Source organism: Tachypleus tridentatus, chromosome 12, assembly GCF_004210375.1.
Source record: "Tachypleus tridentatus isolate NWPU-2018 chromosome 12, ASM421037v1, whole genome shotgun sequence".
Classification (NCBI taxonomy): Eukaryota; Metazoa; Arthropoda; class Merostomata; order Xiphosura; family Limulidae; genus Tachypleus; species Tachypleus tridentatus.
In genome coordinates, this window is record NC_134836.1 from 76,722,061 (window position 1) to 76,748,683 (window position 26,623).

At 33.5% G+C, this 26,623-nt stretch overlaps 1 pseudogene across 1 annotated transcript in view; it reads left to right on the forward strand.

Moving 5' to 3' along the window:
- Nucleotides 1–26,403, forward strand: part of LOC143233684 (solute carrier family 35 member F3-like) — a 31,231-nt pseudogene extending 4,828 nt beyond the window's left edge. Inside the window, exons 3-8 of the transcript XR_013018273.1 lie at nt 8,505–8,883; nt 12,144–12,363; nt 14,974–15,100; nt 21,755–21,944; nt 23,160–23,249; nt 24,144–26,403. The product of XR_013018273.1 is annotated as a solute carrier family 35 member F3-like (transcript). The remainder of the gene's footprint in view (nt 1–8,504; nt 8,884–12,143; nt 12,364–14,973; nt 15,101–21,754; nt 21,945–23,159; nt 23,250–24,143) is intronic.
- Nucleotides 26,404–26,623: the final 220 nt, after the last annotated feature.

Below are 26,623 nucleotides of genomic sequence, written 5' to 3' on the forward strand. Positions count from 1 at the left end.
GTATTTAAAATCAGCGCATTGAATTATGTGAGATCTAACTAGTAAACACTCTTGTATGATGTGACGTTTGGGGCACTCGAATAACAATATACAGATCGTTGGTTCGATCTCTTCACTCATAGGGGCGTTATGATGTGACAGTCAATCTCACTATTCGTCATTAAAAGAGTAGAACAATAGTTGATTAGCTGTTTTTTCTCTCTTGCATCACTTCAAAACTAGGGACGGCTAGCGCAGATAGCCCTTGAGTAGCTTTGCGCGAAATTCAAAACAAACAAATAAGCGCCAAACAGCTTTGCAAGAAATTCTATTGACAACAAAGAGTTTAAGTAATAAAGTCAGAAAGGGTTCTGTGAAGAAGTAGAATATACACAACATAAAAATGAATTCTAAATCGATAGATTAAAAATATTAATAACTTAAATGTTTAAAAAGTAATTTCGTTGACCTAATATCAGTGTTACTTTCGCTAACAGTGCAGTTAAGATTAAAAATGCTATTGGTTTGTGTACTTAAAACAAATTCCTCATCTTGGTTTGTTTTGAATTTCGCGCAAAGCTGCACGAGAGCTATCTTCGCTAATTTAACCGTGAAACTAGAGGGAATGCAGCTAGTCATCACCACCCACCGCCACATTTTGGGCTACTCTTTTACCAACGAATAGTGGGATTGACCGAACCATTACAACGCCACCACGGCTGAAAGGGCGAGCATGTTTTGTGTGACGGGGATTCGAACCCGCAACCATCGGGTTACGAGTCGAGTGCTTTAACCATCTGACCATGCCGGCCCTCATAATCTTGTAACTTATCATTCGATATGTTAATTATTGTTAATTTATTTTGTGTTTCTTATCAAACGTAATGTACGTCCAGTAATTAGAAACCACTAAGAGTAATGTCCTCTTCACAACATAAACAATAAATAAATTTGGATTATTTTTAATTACGAAAGTAAAATACGTGCAAAATATTAGTACCTATTCCTAGCTTCCTACTTGTTAAGGCCCAGCATGGCTAGGTGGTTAAGGCACTCGACTTGTAATCTGAGGGCCGCGGGTTTAAATTCCCGTCACCCGAAATATGCTCGCCCTTTCAGCCGTCGGGGTGTTATAATGTGACGTTCAGTTCCACTATTCGTTAGTAAAATAGTAGCCAAAGAGTTGGCGGTGGGTGGCGATGACTAGTTGCCTTCCCTCTAGTCTTTTACTGCTAAATTATGGACGGCTAGCACAGATAGCCCTCATGTAGCTTTGCGCGAAATTTAAAACAGAACCTACTTGTTAAACGTTTCGAACAAAGAATGGAAGACGCCTTGATTCTTTTCTTACCACACTGGTTATCAGTGGTACCACAGTCCTTCCAATGCTTGTCACAGAAACAATTGCATTACTATTTCTTTATTAATCTTTATAAATAACTATTGTTTCAGAAAGTGTTTTTATGTTTCGCAGAAACGTGTTTCATTCAAAACGATCTTCAGTCAGCGTTTTGAAGAATAAATATAATAATCAAGAAAAACTTATTAGACGAATAGGAAGAGGTAAATATGAAAGAGGCGAGAATATGTATACGCCCCTTGTTTTGTAAAATCTTCAGTTAGTTTTATATGGTATGAAAATCGTAGATAACTGGCTGTTATAATCTCACAGATAAGGATGTGCTTCTGTTTATTTTTAATTTCGCCCAAAGCTACACGAGGGCTATCTGCTCTAGCCGTCCCTAATTTAGCAGTGTAAGACTAAAAGGAAGACACTAGTCATCACAACCCACCGCCAACTCTTGGCCTACTCTTTTACCAACGAATAGTGTGATTGATCGTCACATTATAACGCCCCAACGGCTGAAAGGGCGAGCATGTTTGGTGTGACGAGGATTCAAACCCGCGACCCTCGGATTACGAGTCGAGTGCCTTAACCTCCTGGCCATGCCGGGCCTAATAACGATGTGAAGTTAATGTTTATGTTTAATTTCTGTTTCTCTACTGAAACGTTCATAAACAAGAAACAGGCGGGAAATTTTAATTCTTAAGAAGTGACTAGGTTTTTGTTTTTATAGGTATTATTTATTTGTTAATATTTTATTTATCTTTAGGGTTAACAAAACTAGTTGTAATTAAAATTAAAAGCAAAGAAAATGTTTATTTACACACACACAAATATATCAATTAAACAAGTATTTATTCAAAATCAATCAGAGCTTTGTTACATCGTATTTTTTTCACCGATATAGTTGAACAGATACGTGGCAGTATCTTTCGAACCGAAGGAGTTCCAGTAACAAGCAAGTTATATTTCTATGTTAGGTGTGTTCAGTATTGCAAATGGGTGTACTTTAACTTCCATCAACAGACGGCACGCGGACTTTGAAATATTTTCCATTTGAACTATATATAGCATTTAAAGGCTGTCTCCTTCCAAACTCCTACTGTATTTTTTATGAGAGATATATAACAAGTAAAAACGAGGATAGATGTAATTTTATGAAAATAAAAGAATAATAAGGGTATTACAATCCTCATTCGTACTTGACATATAAATTAATTGAATCAGTACTTCCGATTTCATACGATAAAAACAGAGTTCAATTCCCTTCAAGTAAAGGCTTCTAGTTCTAACACTCATAGCAACGATAGGCCTAAGCTTGTAGTATACCGAATAGCAATACTAGGCTTAAACGATTGAAATTACGAAGTTAATCATGAAAGGTAAATATCAAGGTTGCTTGCGCTGATGTCCGCGAGTGTTTTTCAACATTATATTTCTCGACTTACGCCATTTTTACTTACTAGGTGGCGTTCCATAATGACCAAATCATTTGTTGTTACACATTAATTATAAACTTGCTCGTTTCCATGATCACCAGTGTATTTTTTGTTTGGTTTTTGTTATTAATTATAAACTTTCTCGCCATGATAAATTTTCTGTTTTAACCGAACCGAAAATAGACGTAGTACACAGACGTTGAAACAATATTTTTATCGTCTTGGTAACAAGCTGGAGAAACCCGATAGGAAAAACAAAGTTATAGTTTTATGACACTCTGGTTCAGGAGAGGCTTCGGTTAACCTGTGTAACTAAAGAGAGCTATTTCAGACATCGTTAATGTCCACAAGCTTCGTTGTTTTACCACCATAACTTAGGTTTCAGTGAATCTTATTAGTCAAGTTTAGTTGAAATGAAACACTGCGAAGGATTCTGAAATGGTACGATTTTTTTTTCTCTTATTAAATTTTTTAAGGTTCGTTGTACAACACACATGGCTTCCAGATCTTTTTTTCTGGCATTTTCTAAATTATTTTAACAGTGATGAGAATTTGTTTTTTTATAAATTTTTCTCTTTCAAAGTGTTTTTCCACAAAAAGAAGTGTTTTTTGAGTCTTAAACATGATTCATGTCTCTCAAAATGTTTCGTGAATGGCATAAAGACAACGAAGTAGATTTAGTTTTGGTGTTTTATAAACATAACCTAACTTTTATTTCTTTCTAAAAACGTAAGATTGATAGAACTAGAATTTAAATCACGTTTTATTTACAATAATATAAGTAGATTACTGATATAACACATTTAGTTCATGTATTCTTCACAATGATATAATACACTCAGTTCATGTATTATTTACAATGATGTAAATACGTTACTGATATATCACATTTAGTTTATGTATTCTTTACAATGATGTAAATACATTACTGATACAACATGTTTAGTCACGTATTTCTTACAATGATATAAATACATTACTGATATAACACATTTAGTTTACGTTGTCTTTACAATGATGTAAATACATTACTGATATATCACATTTAGTTCATGTATTCTTTACAATGATGTAAGTACGTTACTGATTATCACATTTAGTTCATGTATTCTTTACAATGGTGTAAATACGTTACTGATATAACACATTTAGTTTATATATTCTTTACAATGATGTAAATACATTACTGATATGACACATTTAGTCACGTATTTGTTACAATGATGTAAATACATTACTGATATAACACATTTAGTCACGTATTTCTTACAATGATGTAAATACATTACTGATATATCACATTCAGTCACATATTTCTTACAGTGATGTAAATACTTTATTGATATAACATATTTAGTTTATGTAGGTTTTATAATGATGTAAATACATTACTGACATAACGCATTTAGTCACGTATTTCTTACAATGATATAAATACATTACTGATATAACATATTTAGTTTACGTAGTCTTTACAATGATGTAAATACATTACTGATATAACACATTTAGTCACGTATTTCTTACAATGATATAAATACATTACTGGTTATTTAATTTAGTCACATATTTCTTACAATGATGTAAATACATTACTGATACAGCACATTTAATCACGTATTTCTTACAATGATGTAAATACATTACTGATATAACACATTTAGTCACGTATTTCTTACAATGATGTAAGTACATTACTGATATATCACATTCAGTCACGTATTTCTTACAGTGATGTAAATACTTTATTGATATAACACATTTAGTTTACTAGTTTTTATAATAATGTAAATACATTACTAATATAACACATTTAGTTTACGTAGTCTTTACAATGATAAAATACACTACTGATATAACACATTTACACGTATTTCTTACCTTCATATAAATACATTACTTATATAATATACTTAGTCACGTATTTCTTACCTTCATATAAATACATTACTTATATAATATACTTAGTCACGTATTTCTTACCTTCATATAAATACATTACTTATATAATATACTTAGTCACGTATTTCTTACAATGATATATTTGTATATTTACCTATGTATTTATTTACAACAATATATATTTTCTTTAAAAATACACTTTACTCCAACAAGCCATTATATGGAAGAGCAAACCAGTAACAACGAAACACGCGTATTGTGTGTGTTGTTCTTATAGCAAAGCTCTGATTTTAGCGTTTTAAATCCGTAGACTTAACCGCTGTACCAGCAGGGGACAATAATAACGTTTTAAATGGATAATTTTAACTCTAACAAGTAGAGATTTTCAGAAACCAGTTACCTCACACCCCCCACAATTAATCGATTACTTCTATCATTAATACAACAGAAAGCAGAATACAAGGAAGGCTGTGGAACAAGGAACTTTTACTAATTTTCAATGTCTAAAAAAATTGCAAAAGAGAAATGTGCGTTTAATGGATCTTGCTTACAGTACAAATTACCTAGAAGGTATTTTATCTTTAAATAAACTTGTTTGATTGTGTTTAACTAGTCGACACTGTTTCGTCTACATTAAAAATGTTTCAGCATTTTACATTTTCTGCACTTAACTAGGTTTAAAATGTTTTCTCTCTAGCCTATTCTAAGAAACGAAAATACGTAATGCTTATTTAAGAATTTGTAAAAGCAGTTCATTGTCTGCTTCAAAATTAACTTATAACAAAACATTTAACAGGTGTTTATGTACTACAAATTCTGCAAGGTTTCTCGTGTTTCATGTGTGAGAAAGCTTCACTCTTTTGGTAAGCTTATAAATAAAGCTATACTTTTTAGGATGTTGGGAAGTAACTTCTGTGTAAAGAGGTTTGAAAGAAATAAAATGTTCGTGTAACCGAAACTTCATTTCCATATCTTAGCTCTTCCAGTTTATCTGGTGGTATCTTGATATAGTATATGATGTCTGTACAGTTTCAATTTGATTCAGGAGATGAAACGTAGCTTCCGTACAAGGAAGGACGCTCATAGAATGTGGGATCAGATGGATTCTCGTTTCTCTATCATTTACTTCTAACAGAATCAGACAACAGAGACCAAATAAAGAATAGACTTACACACGCTTATCATGTATGAGGTTCTCGTTTCCACGTTTGTCTATCACATTTTAATGGGACTCTTACTTACATGATACTAAAAAAACTATTTTTTCACGCGATGTGAAACCCCGAACTTCGCGAAATTTTTATTCTGTGTGCAAGTAGATTTACAAAAGAGGTTACGATTTTCTCATTTCGTATCCATTTCTCGTCACAAAGAACTTTATTCTTCTACATTCTCAGATTGCATATATGACGTCATGAATACGTCACACGTGGATCTAAAGCAATGACACCACGGGTAATTAAAAATAACCTTTCTACTTACGAAATAGTAGAACTGAACTTCCATAAAAATAACTTTTAGACTAACTAGATAAATCTATAAACATCATTACGATTACTTGAAACTCACCGTGACTAAGAAGAAGACTGTTTCGAACCCCAAACAAACGTTATTTACTTTTATTACGTAAGTAGAAGCACGTGAATCTTCTTGTATAAATTAATATATGCTTTACCTAAACTTATAGAAAAATTCAGTGGAGGAGACATCCTCTCCCCAGAAAAGAATAACAAACTATAATTTTTCCAGATTTCTTTTGCTGTGAACATGACATTGCTAGAATAGCACACATAATATTCCTTTTCCGTTTCTAGACGTAATATGATAATATATAACATCGCAAAGTCAAAGTTAACTAGCTCTATTACCTAACGTTTAAAATTTCCATATTTTAGGCCTTGTCTGTCACAATCGAGATGTTAAACAATAACCCATGTTCCTTAAGTCAATGATAAGGCAAGTTTCGTTATTTGAAGCATTATTTCGAAGAAGAAGTAATAATAATAATTCCATGGTTGTGACGTATTTTGCCCAAACTGTATATATATAAGCAAATAAAAGAAAACGCATGGACGTTTAAATATGAACTTGTATTTCATGTGAGTTGAATGAAATTATTGATGAAATAATAGCCAGTAAATTTGTTTCCAGTGCTGTTTCTAAACCTCTGCTTTAATTCTTGGGTTAGATATATTTTTTTTTGTAAAGACGAAAACTCGTAGAATTAATAGGTAGCACAGAAATGTTTAGTCAGTTTTACTACTAAACTGGCTTTATATGAATTAAATTACATTATTTCAGTATTATTATGTATAAATTTATATGAACTCGATAAATGACCTTCGATCGTTGTTACAAAGCATTTTTCAATACAGCGCAGGCCTGGCATGGCCAGGTGGTTAAGGCACTCTACTCGTAATGTGAGGGTCACGGGTTCGAATTTCCGTCACACCAGACATGCTTGCTCTTTCAGCCGTAGGACGTTATAATGTGACTGTCAGTTCCACTATTCGTCGGTAAAATAGTAGCCCAAGAATTTGCGGTGGGTGGTGATGACTAGCTGCCTTCCACTGCTTAATTAAGGACAGCTGGCGTAGATAGTCCTCGTGTAGCTTTGCGCGAAATTCAAATCAGAACAAACCAAAACAGCGCAAATTACGAAAAATAAGCACTTTCAAGTTAATATATTGTACCATCAAGATGATGCATTACTTGCGTGGGTTAGTATCCATCACCCACAGATGGATAGCTCTATTACCATATATTATTTGTACAATAGCTGGAAAACGTTCGACTGTACATAAGGATTAGTTCATGTTTGGAAATATGCCCAAAAAAACCAGAAAAAATGCTATGAACTGAGACACGTTTTTAATTATTTACAGAATTTTGCCTTTGAAATTAAAGACACGAGTACTTAATCAGTAAAGTGAGTTAATTATTATCTCATTATAATGACATCATTAGGGATTTAAAAACAAAAGAACAAAGATCGAGAAACGTTATCTAACATAGTCCTGTATCTAATTTTTGTTTATTTAACAGATACCTTTAGCTACTAGAAAGAGGGGTGCCCTTATGCAGATTTACGTAATTTAAATTATTAAGAGTAAAATTATAAAGAGCCATAAACTGAAATTTTACGAGACATGTACAGCTAAAGCTGAGTCAACAATGCGACGTCAGTTTAAGGCTGTTTGTTCTGCATCCAGAGGTTTTAATTTCTTATACATACATACATAATCTGAAAAAAACAAACTTTTTTTTTTGGTGGGAAGAGTTTGTTTTGGAATTTCACGCAAAACTACACGAGGGATATCTGCGCTAACCTGCCTTAATTTAGTAGTGTAAGACTAGAGGGAAGGCAGCTGGTCATCACTACACTCTGCCAACTCTTGGGCTACTCTTTTACCAACGAACAATGGGATTGACCGCCACATTATAATGCCCCCATGGCTGAGAGAGTGAGCATGTTTGGTGTGACGGGGATTCCAACCAATGACCCTCAGATTACGAGTCGAGGCCCTAACCACTAGGCCATGCTAGACCGGGAGGAGAACATAGATTATATCTATTGTGTATAAAAATACAAAAATCTATAATTTAGTGTTCGTAGATTTCATCCTAGAAAAGATCAAAACAACGATGATTTATTTCAAGGCTGCATGGAACAATTCATAGAGTCAGTAACTGAATAACTAAACCAGCTAGGATTATAGCATTACATATAAACAATACAGTTTGGTAATATATACTTTATACAAAATGTTTGAATAAATATTGCTAGCATATGCCTCTTAATGAACGAGTTTTGTTTTATTTTTTGTGATATTTTACAGTTGCGGACACCACAAATGACATACGACCACCGATAAATACAACAAATTGCCAAATGTGCTCCGAGAAACTGCAACGAACAATGTTAGGGATTGTCTTAACATTACTTCTTGCTGGCTCGTGGATCGGAATGGCTCACATGCTCAAGCTAACACTCTCCAACGTCGCTCAGTTTCCGTCACAGATTGCACAGAATTCAACCATCGAACCTACGGCATCAGTCAAAGTTGGTTTACACGATCATTTATCTCTCTCTGTGTACAATGCTCCTTTGTTCACCATCTGGTTTTGTACGCTTTGGAACATTTTCTGTTTTCCCATCTACCTGGGATTCAGAATACTAAGAAAAGCAGGAAAAGATACGACAAAAAGAGTTATTTTGTGAGTTTTGTTTTTAATTCTTATCAAGTGATGCGTTCAGTTTAATGTTGCGGAAATGAAAAAAATACCAACTTGTTAAGACACATAAACCATGTTAAACCAACACTTCAGTGTAAATGTGCTTATTGACAACAATTCTATGCTCACCTACCCAGTGGCACAGCGCTGTGTCTGCGGACTCACGATACTAGAATCCGGTTTTCGATACCTGTGATTGGCAGTACACAAATGTAGCCTATTGCGTAGTTTTGTGCTTAATTACAAACAAACAACAACAACGACAGTTTTACTGTTATGCTTCTCCATTGTATATCCTAATTTAAATAGAAATTAATTGGATATGTGTGTGTGTTTTACATTGCTCTATAACAGTGACATTGAGCTGTCGTAACTGGGCCGTTAGTGGTACAGCAGTATATTCACGGACGTACAACGCTAGGAACCGACCTGGTTTCGATATTCATGGTGGGCAGCATACAGATAGCCCACTGTGTGGCTTAGTTAGAAACAAACTAACTGTCGTAACTGAAATGTTATAAGTACCAGCTAACCTCTAAAAGGTCGTATTGTTTTGAAGCAGTGTGTTTGATGGTGAACGTTTAGTGGCTGCTTAAGAGCTAGCCGTCTCTTATAACATAACCCACGACCAACTATTTATTTGGTGATTGACCACCATGTTTGGTGACGGGATTCGAGTCGAGTGCCCTCTGACGGGAACTCTCGTATCATTTTAACTGATCAATTTGTTAGCTTCTACTGTGTTAGTTGTTTCTGTTTTCTATGTTAAATTCACATCTCACTTCTAAGTAATATTAAAAATCAAATTCCCCGAATACTATGTTTATCTGCAGTTTTGATATTTGATATAAAAATTGAGTAAAATTTTGATGGCGGAAGTTTGTTCTTTGACACCTTGTCTAGAGATTTTGAAACCAACTTGAAAATTCTTTGGTAGAACATTTTGGACATTTGTTGTTACATTATTTGTTTTAACAAACAGGAGTAACCGGTCGCTGCTATGTTACATTCTCTCATTTGTTGAAACATGTTTTGTAAATGCTACAAACAGTACAGTTAATTATCTGGCTTTAACACAAAAATTCCCGTAACATCAAACATGCTCGCTCTTTCAGGCGTGGGGGGTTATTATGTCACAGTCAATTCCACTATTCGCTGGTAAAAGAGTAGCCCAAGAGTTGGTGGTGACTAGCTGTCTTCCGTCTAGTCTTACACTGCAAAACTAGGGGCGGCTAGCGCAGATAGCCCTCTTCTGGCTTTGCGCGAAATTAAAAAACAAACAAACCTTAATACAAAAGAAAAATAAACTCCGCTTTTTTGGGGGAGGGCACTGTAGGTGTGTCATAAGCGTGAAAGTAAATTTCAAGTCCTCGATTAGACAAGAATAGCACAGCCCAAAAATGATCCATGATACTGTGGATTGTATGCTTTTTTTCTAGTCACTCTATCAATTCTAAAAGGTCTGGCATAGCTTTACGCGAAATTTTAAAACAAACAAGGTATATTACAGTCAGAAGGGAGAAGTGATGTGAAAGATTAAACACGACCAGGAAAATAAACATAGCTTAAACAACCGCGCGTTGCCCCTTACGTAAAATTAGACTGTCCATACAGCTCTGTTTAAATGGTTTATGAGCGCTACCGATATTGCGCAGTAAAAAAACATTACACAGATAATAAATGATACTAAACATAAGTTTATTAACGTAGTGCAATTCAACGAATTAAAGTTGATTTGTAGGTTTAAGAACCTATTGATATCGGTGATTACTTTATAACAAGGAAAAAGCGTAGTGTAAAAATTATAATATTTGATAATAATACAATAATCAGCTCTTTTTAAGTGATATTTTACCAATACCAATGATGGAAGTATATCCATACTATGGGATATAAGCAGTGTATTCATGCCCAAAACAGCAAGGGCTTGCTGACTGCTCCATCAAAACTGACCTTCAACTGCAAAGAGTAAACTGTTATATCATTTCAAGTTTTAACCGCTAAAATAATTGATTGTTTGTTTGAAGTTAAGCTCTGCCTACCGCGGGCATCGAAATCCGAATTCTAGCATTGTAAGTCCACAGATGTACCGATGTGCTACTGGGGGAAAGCACCAGAAGATAAATCTTTTTATTTCAGCCTAGTTTCGCTCTACCACATAACAAAGAAATATTCTGGTCAACGTAGGGCTTCATCAGGACTGTAATTTTCAGAAAAACTAAAGTTCTGATGAAGCCCTAAGATTATGTGTAAAGCGTCCTAACTACCTGTCCATGTCTATGCTGGTATGATAAATTAACTCTTGAGTTTAGTAAAACAAAAACTACTATGAACCGTCTAATAATTACAAGTTAATTCGTTGAAACCTCGTGTTCTGTTCGTTCCTCACTTTTATTCTTTTTTAGTTGTTTTAATAAAGACTGAAATCAAATATTTGAAAGTTATGACACAAACCTTCACTTAATTTTCTATTTTATTAGAATGTCGAAGCAATTCGTGAAAAAATTATTTTGTGGTGAATGATTGAAATTGAAAACCACTTTGAATATTATACTATCTACCGTATATCTTAAGCTGTAGAAAATAACAACAAATGCAGGCTTTCGATTGAATAATTAATTGGATATTGTTATATCATTAGAATATTATTCTACTGACTTGTTTTGTATAATATTAACAGTAACAACATGTATACAATATTTATATCAACATATTCATGATAGAAAAACACGTGTGCTCAAGATGCCTTTATAGAAATGAATAAAAAACCCTATAACCTGAACGATTTTGAAAGGTCCACCTTTTCGAAAGCGCTCTGGTTACAGAGTTTTTATTTGTCACTTATAGCAATTCAGTTATTGACCATTTGTTTAATTCCTCACGTGTTTGTTTTTGAACAATGGCATTTTTATTTTCCTTCTACATATGTATGTTTTGAATGTGTTGTTTTTTCTCAGTTTTTAAAGTGGATTTTTATTGGCCAGTTCTTCAGGTTTTTTTCTTGTTGTTATAAAGAATACTTGGTCAATTGATCGATTACTTCTCAAAGCACAGTGTTAATTTCCACGCTCTCTTGTAATTTCACAAAATTGTCGCCTCTCGCTCTTTCTTGTGCCGTTTAGTAACTCCACGCTTCTACTGATTAATTAATACTTTTATAGAGTTAAAATTTGTTTAATGAAAGGTTTCTGTATATTATTTATCTCAGGAACAAGTGTATGAGTGACTATGATTTATTACAGCGAATGCATCCACCAGCTCCGTGAAATGGGCTTCTCGGCGTCGCAGTTCCTTGGTAGGTGTTCACTGTTCTGCCTTCTTTGGGTAGTAACCAATTACATGTTTGTCTGCTCTCTCCGTATCCTGAATACTACTGATGTCATAGCTTTGTTCTCGTCCAACGTATCTTTTATCTACCTTCTCTCCTGGGTAGTCCTTCATCAACAGTTTGTTGGGATAAGAGTAAGTGGGTTAAAGATAAACTTTAATTATTCAAAGAACGTGGACGATAAAAGCAGAAGTTAGATTGTGCCTCAAATGAAATTAATAGTTTTTCTTTGCTGTAAAACATTCGTACAATTCACCGAATTGATGATATTTTAAAAATGGCAACAAATGTTAGAATTGGAAAAACATTTCGTTTTTTTCAGACTGGTTGGTTTACCTCAAATGTTCAGACATTTGATTAAAACTATCCATGAATAATATAGAAAGAAAGAAAATGGATTAAATGTTAAGTAGGCTATATTAATATTATTTTTGAGATTCACTTGTCGTTACAGTCCATGCCACAGTGCATCTTGACAATACCCCTTCAGTGTAGTTTCCGTTGTAAAAGGCTCTTTCGTAAGTTATTAGAAAGTACATTTCTCCCTGCAAGCTTTCTATAATCCGCGTAGTGTAAGAGAGCAATGGTTTCCCAGCACCAGTTTCAACAGCCTCACCCCAAAGAAATTCATAGATACTTAATCTGGCGAGTTGTCCGATATGTATTTGTAGGAAATAGCATTAATAGCCGTTTTATTCACCAGCTGATTGAGGTAAGCAACGCATCACGGGATGTATCGTGGAAACAAACTGTGTTCGAGTACTCATCAAAATGAAGATACTTGTTGATTATACTGCATACTATTTTTATAAAATATTGATACCTTCATCTATTGATTTTTGTATTCATTGTTTTTTTTTGCCTGTTGGAAAACGTTGCCGTTCCAATGTGACTTTATATCATTTGTGATTATCATAAAAGTTGCTGATTTGCGTTTTTAAAATCGGAATCTTGTATGATGGGACTGTTGAAATAGATCCTGTAAAACAATGTCTTTATACAGTAAATTGACTACAGAAATCTTGAAGGGAGGATGCTTGCTCAACAAAAATCTATGTCGCAGAACTATTGTCAACATGCCTTGACATCAGGTAGAATACGACTGAACATACGACATGGACTATAACGACGTGGCGAGACTCTAAAATCCTTTCAATATAATGTACTCTCAATATTAACCATATAAATACCTCATTTGTTTTGAGATGTCAAATAAATCTACGACAGGAAAAAACAGTTAAAAATAAGACCCATAAATGGAATTTCGCAATATAATGGAATTTATATAGTGGCAGTTAGTTTAAGAGTTTCTATTATCAATAATAACGTAATGAAAATAATTGAAAATCACTAAAGAGTAGTAAGTTGTTTATAATGGTGTTGTAATTTGTGTTAAATTAACATCCATTATATTTTTTTAGCTAAAGTTCTTTACTTTGTCTCATTATTGGAACAAGTTTCTAATCCTCATTTTTTCTAAGAGTATACTTAACTATACGTTTCTAAAGATCTCACTGACCACACATTGATTCAACGGCGACTTGTTAATTTATTGAAGTTCGTAGAAAAACGCTTAGATTAAAAAATGTTCCGATATTTAAAAAAACAATTCAGTTATGCGTATTTGATGTTTCAGGAGATGTGTTAAGATGTACGTGAAATAAACTTAACGAATTATTCGAGGTCAGTTTCATCGAGTTCTTGAAAACTTCTTAGATGGTTTCCTAAAACCCTGGTTAGGACTTCCTTGATTCATAACTATGTGTATATATATTCATCAGTGATTATCAAATAATAATTTATTTACTGAATTGGGTTAAACATTCAGCCTCAGTAAATCAAATCGTGAATATGGAGAATATTGTGGCATAGCTTGTCTGTTTGGGAACAAACATCAACTATTTTTCTGACTGTAAACCACACGTAATCTGCTCTACGAATGGAATATTCTAAACAGTTAACATATCTTATAATAAAAACCAGCTACTAATAAATATTTGAAGATATTTCTATTATATTGGTTCAAATTGTAATATAAAGGTGATCGGTTTTCTTGTTTTTTATCACATCCAAAAAGGTAACATTGATTTGTGATAGCTGTGCGTAGGACGAACACACACACACAAAATGTTTATTACGTAAATAAAAATATCTTCTGAAACTGTTTCCTCATAGTATAGAGATCATATTTTCACAATACATATTTATATATGCACATATTACTACTATGTATGTGGTACTCCATTTTACTACAATTAAAGGCCCTCTAGTGGTACAGTGGTGTGTCTGCGGACTTACAACGCTAGACACTAGGTTTCGATAACCGTGGTGGACGAAGCACGGATAACCTATAATGTATCCTTGTGTTTAACTATAAATAAACAATTAAAATTTTTGGTTTTGGTGAAAACGTACCATTTTGATAAATAATAAAAATAGTATGTATATATGAAAAATGACGTCTTACAGCATTTTCCTTTTGATCAGCTACTACAATGGAAAACATTTAAATCAGAGCTGGTAATTTCTAATCTTCTTAAAGACTAAAATCTATAATTTTACTCAATAAAAGTCTAACTTTAAAAAATATTTTATTTCATAGACCTATAATAATCTAGGTAATTCAACTTAAGTTATGAAGTCTCTAAACAAATTAAAAAACTAAATCTTTCCATCAATGAAAAAATAAACACGTTATTTTTTTCATAACCAAGCTCTGTGTATTAAAAATATTATATTTATAGATTGTTGCAGCCATCTTGTGTAACACTGGAATCGCCCTTTTGGCATATATGGATGGAGTTACCGAATCTCCAACGCTAGGGGGTTTTTTTAGCTTCTGCGGCTGCAGCAGGGTCAGCTGTATACAAAGTGAGTTCTGTTGTTTTTATTTGTTAACTTATAATAAAAATTAAAATTACAGCAGTAATTCTAATCTGTTATTACACGATTTGAAAATTTCTAAACACGGAATATAAAAACTTAACGCAGCATTATAAGGCAGAGGACACTGTTGTGTCTAGGTGATAAATGTTTCAGATTACGTCACAAAAACAACCAGCCATAGTGAAAGTAATGAATGTTTGTTCCAGTTTATTCGTTAAATGTATTTTTCTAGCTTGATAAAAATAGTGTCTTGAATCTCAGATATATTTGTACCCTAAAATACTTAAATCTTTACCTAAAACAGACACATTCAAACTGTTTCAGTCACAGATGACGTTCTTTAATGATCAGTATTTGAAAATATACGTTAATATTTTGCGAACTTTTGTTTTGTCTTTGTTAAAGTAAAGATGAAAAATATTGATAACATATATTTTTAACTCAAATATTTCTACGACCAATTTGCTGCAACAGAAAGAAAAGACAATCTTTGAAGAAAAACATTTCGGCGTTACGGCTACTAGAACTGAAACACTTCTTTGGCTGATATGGTGATTAACACTAATACGGGATAGTGAACGAACAGTCACAAATAATAAATATATATATATATGTGTGTGGAAAGGAATGGTACTAAAAATAAACTTTCTGATTTTGGTGAAAACTTATAATTAGACAAACAATTATAACGTGTATATTCATGATGTATGAAATGTATGTTGGTTCAATAAGTCTTAATACAATATGGTAAAAACCCATAACCCTAGAGCTTTCGAAAGATGGGCCTATTTTCTTCAGGGACAAACTTGATGACCTGTATGGCCAACTAGTTAGGGCGTTGAACTCGTAATCGTAGGATCGGCCCGGCATGATCAGGTGCCTGTAATTCGAGGCCGCGGGTTCGAATTCCCTCGTACCAAACATGCTCGCCCTATTAGGCGTGAGGGCGTTATATTGTAATGGTCAATCCCACTATTCGTTGGTAAAAGAGTACCCCAAGAGTTGGCGGTGGGTGGTGATGACTAGCTGCCTTCCCTCTAGTCTTATACCGCAAAATTAGGGACGGCTAGCGCAGATAGCCCTTGTGTAGCTTTGCATGACATTTAAAAACAAAAAATCTTAGGATCACGAGTTCGAATCTCCGTCACACCAATCATGCTCGCGTTTTCATTCGTGGGGTCGTTATAAAGTCCCGGTTAATACCATTATTCGTTGGTAAAATTGTAGCCCAGTTGTTGGCTGTGGGTGGTGATGACTAGCTCCCTACCCTCTAGTTTTACACTGCTCCATTAGAAATGACTAGCGCAGATAGTCCTCGTGTAGTTTTGCGCAAAATTCAATACACAAACAAACAAAACAGACAAACTTGATAGTTCAGCAACATGCAGTATCAATAATATTTCTGATAAAACTTAACTACCGACACTTAAGAACCCGATAAATAATGTAACTAATTTGATGTATCAAACAAAGCAAAAATATGTAATATCATATATCTGTGATGATTAGGATGTATAGGTTAATCAGTCGGATACAATCGATGTGGTCGCCTGTTGTTTTTTATTATATTCTATATAACAACTTACACCATGAACATCTTTTTATGTTTTTGTTGTTCAAGTTTCGCTTAAATCTACTTGATAGATAGCTACCTGTGCTAGCCGACTTCATTTTGAAGTGATAGAGTAGAGGAAAGGCAGTTACTCGAGATCGCCCACCGCCAACTGTTAGGCTACTCATTCCTGACTGAATAGTTATATTACCCGTAACAGTATAACGTCCTCACTACTGCAAGGTCGAGCACATTTGACGGAAGGTTTTGACACAAAGATTGCAAATTGAATGCTATAACCATAAGGTTATGCCATACATGTCTCAAACTCCTAATTATGGAAGAAGAATTATAAATACCTCACCCCATTAAGAATATAAAAAAAAACTTATAAAAGCGATAACAGTCATACAATCGTTAACATATCATGAATTATATGAGTACTTTTATAAAGTCTTTTTCGTAAAGTTATACAAGGGCTATCTGCTAATAACCAACACACCTCATTCTGAGTTGAAATACTAGGTTTAAGAGACAGGCATCGCCGACGTTTAAGTTTCTCTTGTCTGTCCGAATTATAGAAATTTAACTGTCACATTTATAGCGCACCCACGATTTAAAGTTCTGATTGCTTTTTGCAGCAACGAGTCGAAAAAACTGTTTTTCAAATTCACAGTCGGGCACACTAACCACTAGGCTACGCTTAATCCAATTAAATAAGTAAAAGACTAGAACTTTCTAATAAGGCAATAATATGACATGTTCTTAACTAGTATATACTAATGTATTAATAATAATTAGTGTTCTCTGCACGCTTAAGGACCAATAATATAGAATATTAAATGTGGTAAAATTACATTAGAAATATCTTTACAAAACTTAGGAATATTTTGAAAGTTTTAAGTTTTATATGCTCATAAAGCTATGTGTGGCTTTACTACAACGTATTGGTAAGAGCAACACATGGGCTATCTGTGCTCTGTCCACTACGGGTATCGAAACCCGGTTTCAAGCGTTATAAGCCTGTACACATACTGCTGCGCCACTGGAGGACAAAGACATATATACTAAGATAAATGAGAAAATGGGTTATAGTAGTGTTTTTGTTTTGTTTTTTTAACTTTTCGCAAAGCTACGCAAGGGTTATCTTCGCTAGCCACATTTGGTACAAGAACACTGTGAAATCCGTAATTGATTAATTCAGGGTGTTTGAAGATTATACCCAGGTATCACAGTTAAGTTCACTTTGATGGGTTATTAAAGTAAAGAAATACGTGACTTTTCTTATAAAGGACGAGAGACATACGAGATGAGAATCTTAAACGAGCAATTTATCCACTCTTTGAAAGTAGGTTAACGTATAATTTTCACTAAGATAATTCAGCGAAAACACTTGGGTAAATATAGCTGTTTTTTACCATATATTTTTTTATGTAGTTACACTAGGCCACACTTAAATCCCTTTAATTAAGTAAAAGAAAATAACATTCTGATAAGAACTAATGTAACATCATAACTAATTTATATTAATGTACTGAAATAGGACATAGATTTTCTTACACGAATTAGCTTTGGACATTTGGGGATATTTCAGTTCAAAAGACATGGCTGTGGTTGTTTGTAAGGAAGCATAAAGCTACACATGTGCTCTTTACACCCGACTGAAGGTCCTTGCTTGTTTGGAAATGACTGGATCATTTAGCAGGACAACGCTGCAATCCACAAAGCCCGCAGGACAAAGGACGTTTTCATGGCGAATAACGTGATTCTTTTGGACGATCCAGCGTGTTCGCCCGAACTGAACCCCATTGAAAATGTTTGGGAGTGGATGGCAAGGGAAGTCTATAGAAATGGACGTCAATTCCAAACAGTACATGATCTTCGTGAAGCCATCTTCACAAATTGAATACCATGTCCAGCCAGCCTTCTGCAAACGCTTATATCGACCATGCCAAAGCAAATGTTTGAAGTTTTTCGCAATGACGGCCGTGCAACTCACTACTGAAATATCTTGTTGGGCACTTCCTATCCTGTTTAGGACTTATTTTTGGTATGGTCTTAAACTTTTGACTAGCTAGTACTGAGGCTAATTTCATTGTGTTTACATTTTCCCTATTTAATGCTAAAAAAGTTGTTTATTTTCCCTTTTCTTATTTTCATCTTCCTAAGCTCTACTCAAATAAGTGGTTGAGTCTAACAAAGCAAAATGCATATTTTTTCTTTAAGTTCATTGGTCTTAAGGTTTTTTGGCCAGCAATGTATATATTCCAAGATAAATGGGAAAATGGATTATAACAGTGTTTTTTGTTTGTTTTTTTAATTTCGTGCAAGTTACACGAGGGCTATATACATTACCTATCAGTAACTTAGAAGTGAGAGGCTAGAGTGAAGGCAGCTGACCATAACCACCCACAGCCAACCCTCGGGTTACTCTTTTACCAACGAAAATAACATTATAACGCTTCCACAGCTGAATGGGCGATCATATTTGGTGTGACGGGGATTTGATCCCGTAACCCTCAGATTTCGAATTGAGAACCCCAAACCACCTAGCCATGCCAATCCAGATGAAATAGTAGTGTATAAGGTATTTAAGTTGTAGGTAAAATATATATGTTAAAGGTAACAATCTTAGTAATTTGATTAACTTAGTTTGGGAGTTTATTCATATTTATTCTGTTCAATGTATTTCCATAATCTCGAAGTTAAAGTTATTGTACATTTCTTATACAACAGGTTTTTATTCCATTTACAAAACCATTTAGAGTGTTGACAGAAGGCTCGTAACACAAAGGCAATATAAAGTGTTTTTTTTACAGGAATGTAATGTCATGATATTCTCTTGTTAAGTCTGATAATATTAATAATAATATTCAATATATTAAAAAAAGCTGTTTTAAGTACATATATGTCAAAATGCTTTTTCATCTTCCGCATAAAATTGTGCTATTGAGTTCAAGACAATTAGCTTTAATTCACGATAAATGCTATATCTAAGATTTAAAAGAAAGTAGTCTAAAATATTAATGTAAAATTAACTTGAAGTTTTCTTTTACAATTATATACTTAAAGGTTTAACGCTTATATGAACAATTGTTGCTTGTGTATTTAAAATACTCTCTTAAGACACGGGTCAACTGCATGACTCTAATGGAAGAGCGAAAAACAATCATAACGCGGTCCTGTTAGGGATATTCCTTTAATGGAAATTTCGCGGTACCTTTGTCGTTCGAGTTGATACAGGTAAGAGTGATTCACAATGGAATTTTGCTTTTTTATTATTTTGTTCTACATGAAGTTAATTACCTTCCGCATTTGTTCAGCCGAATAGCTGACCCATTTTCATACCCGTATAATATCAAAATAAATACAGCACTGAAAAAAAAAAAAAAATATAACGACTGACGTTAGGGGGATGTTTGGTGAATTTTCAATATTTTCGATTTCCAATTTACACCTTTGTCAAAGGCACCTTACTCCCCAGTCAGTCCACGACGATTTAATCCAGTAGATCCTAGAGTACACCATTGATAACTGTATCTGTGATAATATTTGATTGATTTAATATAATTATAGCTGCTGTTTTGGTGCAAAGATACATAATGGGCTCTTTGTACTTTGCCCATCGCAGGTATCGACATTCGGTTTTTAGCGTTATAAGTCTACAGACACACTGTATATCATTGGAAGACCGTAATCGTGGATAATCTGACCTCTGATTTTATGGCTTTAACTTCGTAAACTGAATAATTCGTTATTATGTTCACAAAATTTGTGTTAATACTACAATATACTACAAACCTGAAAATAAATAGAGCTAAGATTTAATAAAATTATAGCTGCTGTTTTGGTGCAAAGATACATAATGGGCTCTTTGTACTTTGCCCATCGCAGGTATCGACATTCGGTTTTTAGCGTTATAAGTCTACAGACACACTGTATATCATTGGAAGACCGTAATCGTGGATAATCTGACCTCTGATTTTATGGCTTTAACTTCGTAAACTGAATAATTCGTTATTATGTTCACAAAATTTGTGTTAATACTACAATATACTACAAACCTGAAAATAAATAGAGCTAAGATTTAATAAAATTATAGCTGCTGTTTTGGTGCAAAGATACATAATGGGCTCTTTGTACTTTGCCCATCGCAGGTATCGACATTCGGTTTTTAGCGTTATAAGTCTACAGACACACTGTATATCATTGGAAGACCGTAATCGTGGATAATCTGACCTCTGATTTTATGGCTTTAACTTCGTAAACTGAATAATTCGTTATTATGTTCACAAAATTTGTGTTAATACTACAATATACTACAAACCTGAAAATAAATAGAGCTAAGTGCTAGATTTAAAAAAATAAAGTATCATAGTTAGTTACTAGGAGATTAAGCTTTAAAACAAAATATCTTTTTTAAAATAATGTTGATCAATAATAACAAAGGCATGTGTGCATTCTAGGAACTTAACAGTGAGTCTTATAGCTTGTATCGCTCGAACACGGGTTTCATATCTGTGTCGGACAGCATAAAGATAGCCAGTTGTGTAGATTAGATCTAAAGAATTAACATGGAAATCACTGGAAATTAAAAAAATGTAGCTTATTCCTCACTTGTATTTTCTATAAAATCTTCTTTTTTCTTATTTAATGACTCAAATTAACATTGGACTTTGCTTCTTAACATATCTATATTCCGAAATTTGAAAAAAAGATAAGTGAATAGATAAAACAGAAAAAAGACTTAGGAAACTTACAAAATACAACAACAATAAAACAAACATATAAACACACCCCTTCATGCTTATACACATAACAACACTACTTTGTGTTATTAGATAGTAACTCGGTAATCTGATAAATCAAATCCTAAGGTTTGGTTTAAAAAAAAAATATTTCTATTAAACCGAGTCTGCATATTTCGTTGCCTATGAAATTTCCAGGAGCAATTGGTTTTATACTTCTTTGATTATACGAACAAAACTATACCTTTATCACCCTTTTAATCTATATTACCATACAGGTTGATTTTGGCAGACATATTTCCATGAAGGGATAACTTTCTTGGTTCTTTTTATTAACAGGTATTCTTCAAGAAATTGATTGGAAACGTCACTTCCGGACAGCTTTCCATATTTTTTACGATGATTGCTCTTTTAAATCTACTGGTTATATGGCCATTTTTTATATTTCTCCACCTGACTCATATTGAAGCTATAAATTGGAGCCAGTTACCGTGGGTGCCACTAGTCGCAGCTGCAATATTGTCTTTAGGTAATGATGAAACTAAAAAACAAACAAACAACAGCAATATGATTGTAAGTGCTCGTTTACGTTAATCTTCACAAGTGTGGCGCCATCTTTACTATTCCATTCAATAATGTTTTAAATTATTTTAAGTTATTGTCAACTGCCTAATTCAGTACATTTATTTATAAACAAAGGAACTATTTGTTATATTTTCAGTGGTTTCTATCAAATGTTTTCGAAACTCTTCCTTCAGAAATCTTTTTTTATGAGTTCTAGTTTATTATTAAGCACAAAGCTACGCAAAGGGATATCTGTGCTCAGTCTACCGCGGGTATTGAAACCTGTTTCTATCATTATAGGTCCGCAGAAGTACCGCTGTGCCACTGCGAGGCCTTGTTTTTATGAGTTAACAGTTAAGATTCCCTTTTTCTCAGGTTACACGTTACTAAATGCAAATACCACTTAAAAATAATATGGTAATAGAATTCCAGACAGTATAGTTTATTTTTCATCTAATCGAAAACCTTAAAATACTCCATTATAAACATGTTAACTGTTATAAGAAATGATATTAGTCATAATCCGTCATATAACGAAGGTCAAGTAACTTTGTTTCAACCTCTTTCACGCCCATCGTTTGGAGCTCTTTTGAACTTTTCTTGGAGTCAGGTTGCTACCTATTGTTTGAGAGAATCTGCTTTATTTACTTTATTACGCATGTTTTGATGCATTTTGACGTGTTTTTGTTAGTTAACTAATTTATCTAGTATTACACACTCAAAGATTTTGTCCTTTTTTTTGCAATTATTGGTAATTAGTATAAAATCTTAATTATTATCTATCCATGCCTCAGTTAACTATGACTTATGTTTTTTGTAATTAATAATTGATTTTGTAATTAGCTGACGAATTTCCGTCACACCAAAAATGTTCGCCCTTTCAGTTGTGGGACGTCAAAATGTGCGGTCAATCCCACTATTTGTTGGTAAAAGAGTAGCCCAAGAGTTGGCGGTAGGTGGTGATGATAAGCTGCCTTCCCTCTAGCCTTACACTGCTAAATTATGGACGGCTAGCTTAAATATCCCTCGTGTAGCTTTGCGCGAAATTAAAAAGCAAACAAACGAATCAATACTCTCTGTTTGTGGGCTTATATCTAAAATGAGAAAACATCTGCTTTTTCTTCGACAGTCGTTTCTTCTCATGAGTAGAGAAAGTTAAAGTCTGTCTCTGTTTTTGCAGTGACCAACTTAATTGGCAGTTTTGGAATAGTCTGTACATATGAAGTGTTTCTTTCGTTTGGTCTCGTCCTCTCGATACCAGCTTCATCAGGTAATAAGTTACCACATTTCAGAATTAAAAATGGTGAATGTTTTCGTTTATTCTGAATATTATACACGTTTATAAAATACCATTCACTAGCTTTGCCTACCTTAAATTCTATAGCTGCATGACATTTTCCAGAAAATCTTAAAATTGTAAGTACCGAAACTTTGTCCAACTGTATACAAAATTGGCGTAATTTTTAAGTGCTATGAATGTGAAGAAGATGGTTCGGTGTGCAAATATTTTTAAAACATGATATTTAAGAAATGTAAAATCTGCTGTAAAATAGCTTTTAAAGTACCTTGTATTTCGCCCTCATTCGTCGCACCAAAACGTAAACACAGCAAGTGAAATAGCGAACACTTGATTAAGCGCTTGAAAGGCGAGCCCTTATCGACCACGGCCAACAATTTCTTAGTAATCTTTCGTAAATTATATAATATATAATTAGCGGCTAGAAGATTTATAAATAATTAATTAGAGCTACTGAACAAGAATTTTTTTTCCACTAAACAATTTATCAAAGAATAAGAAAAATATTGGATGAAACAATTCCTCACATGTTGCACGATATAACCATCTAATAAGATCTTTATCTGTATTTACAGTTTAAATACAAATTATGCATTGGTACTAGGCATCTAGTAGATAAAAAAATAGTCTTATAAAAACAAACATATATGTTCAGAAGCAAAATGAAGATGTAATTATCCTTGAAAAGCCTTTGAAAAGTTTGTGATAAGTAAATTGTTAGCTGAATTCGGTTCTCTTAAGATTCTAGTTTTAAGGCACATGCATTTTAGAAGTGCTTTAATCTTCAGAAAAATGCTAAATTTTGTTGAAATAAAAACTCACGTCTTATTATAAAATAATGTACATTTCATTTTGTTTCGTTTTTAGTCATCGATATATATATATACGGAGTCGTCTTTAAAGGAATGGAATTGGCTGGAATATCATTGATTGTTATTGGCTTCTTACTAGTCCTACTGCCCGATGATTGGCCAGATTACATCACCATCCTATTAAAAGTGCGTGGAAGGTATCAGAAAAGGAACAACAAGAGACTAAAAGACACTGAATCTTCAAGTGGACAAAAATCCAGACTTAGAACTGCTAGTGGTATGGTTAAGTAGAAAATAGATCGTTATGTAAGAGTTCTTGAAATTACTATCATACTGAAAGAAACAACAAAAATCACGTTGTTATTTAAAGAAATATATAAAAGTCGAAGAGGAAAACTTGGAAGGAGTTGCCGATTAAGACAGGTTTTGTATATCTCATAATATAATTCGATCTAGACAAATGTGTGAAACTCCTTGTCTTTGGATGTGCTTTTGGAAGGCTCGACGTAACACATCGCAGTTTAGAGAATATTCGTGTTTTACACAAAATTTAATTCGAGATTTCATTTAGCTAAATCTTATATATCCCATTTGCAAGTAGTCTAATGACTAACGTTCCGGATTGACGATACGGATGTCCATCGTTGCGTCTCGTTGGCGAGAGGAAAAAAGAAGAATAAAAATAGAGCAATCTCTACTCTGTGGCTACGACTACGTTATAAGAGTGACAGTCAAATTTCACTTTTTCATTATCGTAGCCCCAAAATGATGTTGATTTCTGTGTTCCTTCTACTTTTCCTTTTATGAAATTGCTTGTGCAATTAACCTCTGTGTAACCTTGAAGGATACTGGACGTAAACAAACCATGTCCTTTTCTCCTTGTACATTTTATATTCCAGTGTATCCAATAATGAAATCAGCTAAACTTAGAACACTTATATATATTTAATTTCATTGTCGTTTTGATAAACTGAGTTATGTGTGAGTGGTGTCCATGTTTTATACTTATGAAAATGAGTTGTTCTCGTACTAAAATAAGAACTGTGGTTTATACCTTACGAAATATGTTTTAAAATATTTAATAATATCATACTTAACAGAATGTCAAAGGTTGATTTTTCTTGAGTCAGTTTTAACTGAAATTTCGTTGGGAGGTTTAAGCGATCAACATAGCTGTACTGACGACCAGGTCTGTTCAGATATGACCTATAATATATTGCATATATATCAGAAAATATTGTACCATATTTTACAGAGGTAACGTCTGTCTTATTTACTTAAGTTTTTGGCCCGGCTTGGCTAGGTGATTAGGGTGGTGGACTCGTAATCTGAGGGTTCGAATCCCAGTCACATCAAACATACTCGTCCTTTCACCCGTGAGAGACGTTATAATGTGTCAGTTGATTTCACTGTTCGTTGGTAAAAATGTAACCCCAGAGATGTCGGTAGGTGTTGATGACCATCTGCCTTTCCATTAGTCTTACACTGCTAAATTAAGGACGGCTAGCGCAGATAGCCCTCATGTAGCTTTGCTCGAAATTCAAAAACAAACAAACAAATCTACCACCTCAAAATTACTGACAGTGAGTGCAAGTAGTCGTCTTCTAACATATCCTCAAATCCGACAAGAAACAAACACACTATCCAACAATGTACGTTAACTGATTTTTTTGATAAAATCAGACTGTATGGCTGTAATGTTTAGTTTAGGGGTAGCATTTGATCCCGCATTCTCTCCCAGTTTGGTATTTAAAACGAAAATTCCACGAAAATCTTGTACTATATTTTTATGCTTTCTTATTCTGAACTTGTGAAAATGAACAACACAGGATATTTCAGAACTTAATGCTGAATGGTGAATTTAATTGAAATTGTTAATATTAAATTGTTGTATTTTTTAGGTGGCACTAGGAGTTACTTTTAATTAAACTAAGCCTAAAAAACATTGCTTCTAGTGTATGTTTGTAATTAAGCACAAAGGTACACAATGGGCTATATATGCTCTGTATTTTTTAGGTGGCACTAGAAGTTACTTTTAATTAAACTAAGCCTAAAAAAACATTGCTTCTAGTGTATGTTTGTAATTAAGCACAAAGGGACGCAATGGGCTATATATGCTCTGTTTACTACGGGTATCAAACCCCAGATTTTAGCGTTGTAAGTCCTTACATTTACCGGTGGAGTTTTATAAATGTTGTTGACCAATGACAAGTTAAGATTTATGTAATTCATTTCAGTTTAGTATAAGATATTTATTTTTATTTATATGTATTTCCATTAATAAATTTTAGGAAGTATAAATTTTAGAAATTCTAAGACCCTTTATTACAAAAATAGTATTTGAAATCAGTTTTCAGTTTAAATTTTAATGAAGTGTTTAGTTTATAATTTTCACCTCAAGACATGATTTAATTTTTGAAATTTTAAAAAATCATAAAACATCACACCTTAATTTTGTATTTTTAGACTGAGGAATAACTTTTTATGCTATGGAAAGAAACCCGTCAGAAGTTAAATCCGCTGTACCTATGAGAT